General features: G+C 45.4%; 1 long non-coding RNA gene across 2 annotated transcripts; it reads right to left on the minus strand.

Moving 5' to 3' along the window:
- Positions 1 to 335: 335 nt before the first annotated feature.
- Positions 336 to 3915, minus strand: LOC146645957 (uncharacterized). Of its 2 annotated transcripts, XR_014909028.1 has the most exons (3): positions 3854 to 3915; positions 3433 to 3626; positions 336 to 1383 (listed from the first exon to the last, which is right to left on the minus strand). It is a non-coding gene; the product is annotated as an uncharacterized LOC146645957 (long non-coding RNA). The 2 variants fall into 2 exon arrangements; XR_014909027.1 differs by having other exon boundaries at positions 3433 to 3909.
- Positions 3916 to 8375: the final 4460 nt, after the last annotated feature.

Genomic DNA, 8375 nt, shown 5'->3' on the forward strand with positions numbered 1-8375 from the left:
TACATTTAATCCTCACAGATTTTCCATTAAAGGGATTTATTACTGCGTTTTCCTGCTAACACATTTCAGAGGGCCTGTGTACCTGGCGTCTAAATCTTTCCAATTTAGTGTTAGTTTAGTGTGAGCTACCTGTCTCAGTATTTCCATTCATCACTATATCAAGGCCCCGACACCACAGCATGGAACGGAACTCCTCAAAGTATTTGATGCTATGGGACTGGGATAAGCAAAAGAAAATGAATCCATGGATGGATGGATGTGTAACCCGTTCATGTGTTACGCCTGTTGTTCTTGCGTTGTGTTCTGGCGTGAAAGTAAGAGGCAGGAGACAGTACTGGGTCTTTGGCTCTTTACTGCACATCTGCAACACAGAAATATGTGTCTGATCTGTGTGTGTCACGCGACTGCCAGTACACCTCTCCTCCGGCCATGCTGAAAGGAGCTGTGCCTGCAGCTTCATTAACACTACAATAATATAATGAATCAAATACAACAAATTAACTTAAGCTCTCAAAAACAAAAAGCACAAAATAAATAATATGTCACTGAAAAATCAAAAACAACTTATAAGAACAATAAACAAAATAATTCAAAAACAAATAAACAGTCAGATAAATACAATTCAATCACCAGGACCTGATATTCTAGTGCTTATAGTTCAAACATTATACTTCAGTACAATTATATTAATAACCGCCATCTAACAGGCAATACAACACTGTACTAAAAACAATGAATGAAAGACTGCATCTCCATGTAACACCCGTCCCACGTTCTATTGAGAGGGGCCCTGGCTTCCTGTTGTTACTTTCCTATTGATACTCCCTTTTTAATGCTTATGGTATAATATATGCAATAAAACTACGCTATATGGAAATAAATCACACACAAGCAGGTTAATTATAAAGTTAACTCCACTTTAGTGAATGCTTAATTAACAACACAAAAGAAAATAAGTAAAATCAATAAAGTTTGTTAAACAATGGTAAGGTATCTACCTCAACAGAAACAAAATAATCAAATAATATTGTGGGCCCACACGCACTCTCACCAACACACACACACCTCAAGTGCTACAGTCTTTCTGCTAGCAAACCCCTCGTTGCAGGCCTGAGTCGTGGCTCGGGTGCGTTGGGACCTAAAACAATATGGTCGCTTCACTTGTTGCCAAGCAGTAAAAATAAAAAGCACGTGCAAACAACAGTACTCACACCTCCAGGCAGTTCACGGGGATAGCGGGGAAACTGGGTCACGGCTACCAGCAGGCCGCGGCAGCAGCACTCACAGTCGTCCTTTCCACGTGCTCCCACGTGAACACATAACTTCAGCACACCAGCAGACGGGACCTCTCTGACACGCCAGCAAGACGTCCGTCTCCTCCTACTGAATCACACAACCCCGCTAAATGCCAGTTCACATGCGATAACATTCAATCTTAGCATTAGCTTAATAAATAAAAACAGAGCAGAACAAGAGTGTCTCTACCCGATCCGTACCGGAAACCTGATCCGTACCCCGCATGCGTGAAAGGTTTCTACTTCCGGTCGTAGCGTTTTACGATAGTTATGGGTCAGAGTATCTGTTAAGATGTTAAGAATAACAAGTATCTCTTAAAATGTTTGCAATAATGAAACATTTCAATATAATGTAGACAAAAACGAAAAATAAAAAGATAGTGACAGATCAGGACTCTCGATCCTTACTGCGCATGTGTAAAGTCTGACCGTACAAATCGGGTCTACCCGATCCGTACTGCGCATGTGCAATGTTTTCTTCTTCTTCTGTTCGTTTAATGGCAGTTTACTCCCAATGTACGAGGATACCGCCACCTGCTGACTGAGCGAATAAACCCTATTATAAACTGAATTATCGTCATTACAAACGTGTGTTAAATCTGATTTAGTGATAGTCGAGTGTGTTTATGCTTGTCTGTGAGGAGAGGATTGTTGGAATAGTGATGATGATGTGCGCTATCACTGTCAATTGTCAGTAAACACTTAATCTGGCTGATGAATCTACACGTGAGATATTACAAAATCTGTATTATTAACTCTGTAATTAGGCGCCATTCTTCTTATTTTACGGCGCTGTTGTTCAGTCGGGGGACGCTCTCTGTTGAGGAGAAAAGCATGAATTTCTTTGTATACGGATTATCCATTGTTTAAATGTCCCGGGCAGTCGAAAAGGAGGCAGGGCTGTTGAGAAATGCTAGGAGCTAACTGGGCGCTAACCGTATCATTCAAATATATTGAATGTCGCAATGTTGGCAAAGAGAGGAAGTGACGTAAGATTTGTGCATGCGGGGTACCGATCGGGTTTCCGGTACGGATCGGGTAGTGACAAAGGTCGTGTCCAAATTCATGGGCTGCATCTTCCCTAGGACCCGGCCTTCGCGGTCTACGTGGGCCGGGTCCTCAGAAGGTCGGGTAGGCCAGAAGTAAACCGCCGTGAAATTGGACGGTCTAGCCTTCAGATTAGCGTCGCCGCTGTCTCGGTGGAGTTTAATAAACTCAGCCGTCTGCTCCTTGCTATCTAAAATATAACAGGACACTGGTGTAAATTCTCGACTGTCTCATACTTATGTTTAATCAGGTTTCTGTTTGACGTTTAGTCAGCTGTGTAAAAACCAAGGAGGAACCAACCCGGGGGATTAATAAAGTTTTATTTTATCTAATCTAATAACTTTAATCACAGCCAAACCGATTTACTCACGAACAAACAAAACACTGAAAAAAGCCCAACAATAACATCTGTAGGTTGTCTAAGTGAATTATATATTACGTTTAACCCGAGTAGCAAAAGTCCGCGATGATCTGAAAATGATGTGCCGGGAGTTGTGCCGTTCTCGGCCGCATCAGTAACCCTCGAGCTCCCGGCTAGCTATCGAGCTGGTGGGTAGCAGACGTCTCCGAAAACGTCGAAGCACTTTTGCAAATATGCGATATCTTGATAAACCAAGCAGATATTTGATGTTTACACAGCTACTTTCTCGCCTGAAAATATGTTCAAAGTTTATTTTGTGACCCAGAAACATTAGTAAGAGTAATTTTAAAACTTAGTAGCGGCCGCCATTGCTGGAAATTGGAGTTTGGCTGGGCCGCGCTATGAATTCTGGGATATGGTGGGCCACGAAGGACACACCCGACCCATCCTTCAAATTCGGGGAAATGAAGGACGCATTTGTCGGCCGCATTTGAAGGAGTCGACGAATTGGGACAGCCTTCGGTGCGTTGCTGTGACGTAATCGGTCTACAAATGCGGCCTCAGGAGGATGCAGCCCATGAATTTGGACACGACCAAAGAGTTTAGCGAATATGCTAGGCTACGATAGCGGCTATGTTAGCAGTTGTGCTAGTGGCTAATCGCGGTTAGCAGTTAGCCCGTTTTACACAATAACATTGGGTTCAAGTGTCAGACAAAATTCACATTTACCTCACAGTAGGGTACAACAGTTCTCGACTCCAGTTAACTATCCGTCAACCCGAAAATACGTCGGTCGCCCTTCTATGAACTCTGCGTTCACTCGACACTGTTCAGCTCTCGTCTCTCTCGCTTCCTGCAGAGTGCACACGGCTCCCCACTTACTCCCACCCCTCTACCTGAGACTACTTCAGGGTTCACTGGAGCTGTAGTACATATCAATACCATATCAAAAATAATGACATAAACCTCAAAATACAAATAAAAAGGTTGTACATTTAACTGACACACATCACATACTTTGCAGGCATTTGTATACATTCTTGAACACATTAAACATTTGCAATTAACTATCAATATTAATGAACAAATTTAAATAATGAGCTACTTATATAGCCAGGGCTACATACAAAACATGAGAACATCTCCATACCTGCAACACAGAAATATGTGTCTGATCTGTGTGTGTCACGCGACTGCCAGTACACCTCTCCTGAGGAAGGAAAAAAAGAGTGCATGCTGTTAAAAAAAGACTGCCGCGAGTACGCTCACAAGCCTCTAGCGATCAGGCTAACTTGCCATGCTAGCATTTCAGCTGCGTTCTCGGCTAAAACTCATTATAAGCGTATATTAGTGAACTCCGCCCTCCACAAAACGTATCCCGAATGAGTCTCTTAATAACAAACAAAAACGCGGCGGTTCGGCTGTATTCACATTGCAGCTTGAGATTGGAACAAACTTTAATTAGCTGATAGCAACGTGGCAGTGACTTACCTCCGGCCATGCTGAAAGGAGCTGTGACCGCCACACATGCACGCGCCTACGTCACCACGCAGCGCACACACACACACGAACGGAGACAGACTCAGATCACACAGGTAGGAGATTGAGATGCAAAAATGACATATTTAATCCAAAACAAATGTGTTTTGGGTGAAATTCACAAGTATTTAACACATATGTTACAGATGGATGGATGGATAGATGCATGGATGATGGATGGATGGACGGATACATGGATGGATGCATGGATGGATGGATGGATACATGGATGCATGGATGGATGGATGGATGGACGGATACATGGATGGATACATGGATGGATGGATGCATGGATGGATGGATGGATGGACGGATACATGGATGGATGCATGGATGGATGGATGGATACATGGATGCATGCATGGATGGATGGATGGATGGATGGACGGATACATGGATGGATACATGGATGGATGCATGGATGGATGGATGGATACATGGATGATGGATGGATGGACGGATACATGGATGGATGCATGGATGGATGGATGGATACATGGATGCATGCATGGATGGATGGATGGATGGATGGACGGATACATGGATGGATGCATGGATGGATGGATACATGGATGGATGCATGGATGGATGGATGGATACATGGATGCATGGATGGATGGATGGATGGATGGATGGACGGATACATGGATGGATACATGGATGGATGGATGCATGGATGGATGGATGGATGGACGGATACATGGATGGATGCATGGATGGATGGATACATGGATGCATGGATGGATGGATGGATGGATGGATGGATGGACGGATACATGGATGGATGCATGGATGGATGGATGGATACATGGATGGATGGATGGATGGATACTGTACATGGATGGGTGGATGGATTGATACATGGATGGATGGAGGGATGGATGGATACATGGATGGATGGAGGGATGGATGGATACATGGATGGATGGATGGGTGGATGAATGGATACATGGATGGATACATGGATGGATGGATGGATGGGTGGATGGATGGATTGATACCTGGATGGATGGAGGGATGGATGGGTGGATGATTGGATACATGGATGGATGGATGGATGGATGGATGGATGGATGGATGGATTGATACCTGGATGGATGGATTGATACCTGGATGGATGGAGGGATGGATGGGTGGATGGATGGATACATGGATGGATGGAGGGATGGATGGGTGGATGGATTGATTGATGCTCTTTAGACTGAGACACTGGTGAGCTGAAGTTAAAGTGAACGTTCAGTCATAAACCTGCTTCTCTCTCCTCGGGTTAAGCTCTCACCAGGCTGCGCATATCCTCTCTCAGTAACACCAGATATGCTAACAGAGCGGAGCCGTCCAACCGAGCTAGCTGAGCTCCCAAGCTTCTGGTTAGAATACCTCCTCCACACACACACACACACACACACACACACACACACACACACACACACACACACACACACACACACACACACACACACACACACACACACACACTCTTCTCCGTTTCCTCCACTGATCAGATCAGTAGTTCAGCCATGACATCTATCTGAAAAAAATAAGAGTTATGAAAAATATTTTTTATAATTATAATCTGATGTTCTTTTAAACGTGAGATTATAATTGACAGCAGGAAATGCTGAATGTTCAGGAGATTGAATGATGCGGAGGTGAGGAGCCTTACTGTTACAGCACAGGGATATTTGTGAGCAGCAGCAACAGTAACTAAAGAACAGCAATAAAACAGAACAAAGCTGGAAGGATGCAAGAGGCAGGTGAGGAAAAGGAGGAGAGGAGGAAGGAGACTGACCGTGGCTGATGTTGTTGTGATGCAGAAGCTGATAGAGAGAGTGGGAGGAGAATCAGAACGGCCTCCTGCTGCTGTGATCACCCTCACAGGAAGACACATGTTTGTGCCCCAACTTGCTCTTATCACCACAGACAATAATGGAGCAGAGATTCCTGAGCTGACCTGGTCATGAGGCTCAGCAGGCAGGAACAGAACCTGCAAACAACCAACAGCAATGCAACATCAATGCGCGTGAGGTTCTTTCAGCATCTCGAAGCACAGAGAGGACGGAGGGAAGTGTGAGGACTGAGTGAGGACAGGAGGGAGGAGAAGTCTGCTTGAGTTGTGTGACAAGGAGGAAGAGGAGGACACAGAAGCAGATGAAGAGGTGAGAGCTGAAGGAAAGGAAGAAAAGCCGTGGGCTGTCAGGGAAGGATTCACCCAGAGACTGATGAGAGGAAAGCAGATGCTGGTGTGGCCGGCCTGTTCGAGTGACGATGACTCCGTATGAGCCTTCATCAGCAACACGTCAGCAGATTGGTGTGCCCCCCACCCTCCCCCCACCCAACCGTTAAACAAGCACAAAAACAGTTTAACCCCCTCCTCTGATGACATCATCTCCCCACCCTGAGACTTACCTGATGACGGGCTGGGCTGAAGCTCCAGGTGTTTGTAGGCCTGCGGAGCAAAGAGGAAGTGACTCTCACACGAGGACTACAGGACACACCCCCTCTCTGCCCCAACATTATCCTGGAAGATCTCCCCAAAAGAACTGTAAGGGCAGATGTTTCATCCTTCAGAGAGGAGAACAGATAACCTGAAGCGTTGGAGACACTTTGTGAATTCATGTGTCTGACTCCAAAACACGAAAAGTGTTTGAGATGTTTTTTGATTGTCTTGTCCGTTGGCTTGTGGATTACTGTGGGGTCAACACGAGGAGCAGATTGTTCCTTTGGACTTTATTTGTCTTGTCATCATATGAAATAATGATATTCATGAGGTAAATCCACTTTCTACAAACCCTGCAGCTAACATGTTATTAAAATCATCCTTTCCTTGTTTCCCAGAAATCCTGTTTTATTTTCATCAACAATAAAAAGCGTGTGATGTGTATAAAAATGTTGGTTTCTCTGAGGTGTCAGGTTTGTTTCTGACTGTGAATCTGAACACATGTGCAGGATCAACGTGATGAAGACGCCTGCAGAGCATCAGTCATTCTGGTCTGCTTCAGCGTCACCGATCAGACTCGATGGTCTTTGGCTCTCAGCCCTGCAGACGCACAGTTTCATTGAAATCAGCTTCTTGATAAGCCCTCCTGCTGTGGAAGCTGAAACACTTTGATTTCTTGTTATAGACTCCCTTTGCCTCATAGGCGTCGGTTAGCTTCACCTGCTCCCTCTGCTTGATTTATTTTTCACGTGATGAAAGCAGCTGAGAAATGAACGAGGCGTTCTGGTGTGAAGACTGATGAACCCAGAGAACTGGGACACGCACTGTAAACAAAGGCCGAACGCACACTCGGAAATATTTACAGTCAAAAGTCTTTGATGGGAGTCCTCTGAGTCCATGTGGGGAGGAAGGAGATCATCATTAACTATGAATGAGCTAGCAGACAACCTGAGGCAGCGCTGGGCCAAACCTCTGCTGCTATCTGGTAGCTGTCAGTAAAACAAAGAGCCTTCAGATCTCCCCAAATTCAATCGTCTTTTTTGAAATCAAAGTGCAGACTATTAGCCTTGAAGAGTGCTTAGCACCCCTTCATGTTTAATTTGATGTGTGACCGGTTTAATCCTGCAAGTCTAAGAGTGTCTGAGAGAGAATCCGGCAGACTGTGAGGGGCTCTGATGGGGAAATTTGCAAAGGTTGAGAAAGCACGAACTCCTGTAGAAGGAGCTGGAGTAATAAAGCTGCCAAAGGACTCCTGATGCTTTCAGTCAGAGCTAAAAGTCTCATCGTCACAGGTGGGCTCATTAAAAAGCATCAGGACCACGGTGCATGCAGAGGCTCATTAGACATGGCAAGTCTGCCAAAGGTCCAGCAGAGGCTCTGGTGTCAGGTGGTACAGCAAACACCCACAGACAGGTGTGACAGGGCCACACGCTGCTGACATGAGAGGTTTTTACTTTACTAAGAGCTGCGATGCTGGCAGGAGACCACAAACATGAGTCCCACGCTTCATCCGGGAACTCTTCGCTCTGACGTCAGTCCAAGAGTGACACATCCCAAAAGTGGACAGTTACACACCATCACTGTGGCGGGGGCGTGGTTTGCTGGCCTGCTGCAGAGGAGGGGTGACACAGTGAGCTCTCTGGGCGGCACGGAGGCGGGGAGGGAGTGTACGGGACTGTTTTAATGAGGGAGATGT

The sequence above is a fragment of the Rhamphochromis longiceps genome, linkage group LG20, assembly GCF_057381845.1.
Source record: "Rhamphochromis longiceps isolate RC_006_pf linkage group LG20, R_longiceps_female_GT1.1, whole genome shotgun sequence".
In the NCBI taxonomy this organism is placed as follows: domain Eukaryota; kingdom Metazoa; phylum Chordata; class Actinopteri; order Cichliformes; family Cichlidae; genus Rhamphochromis; species Rhamphochromis longiceps.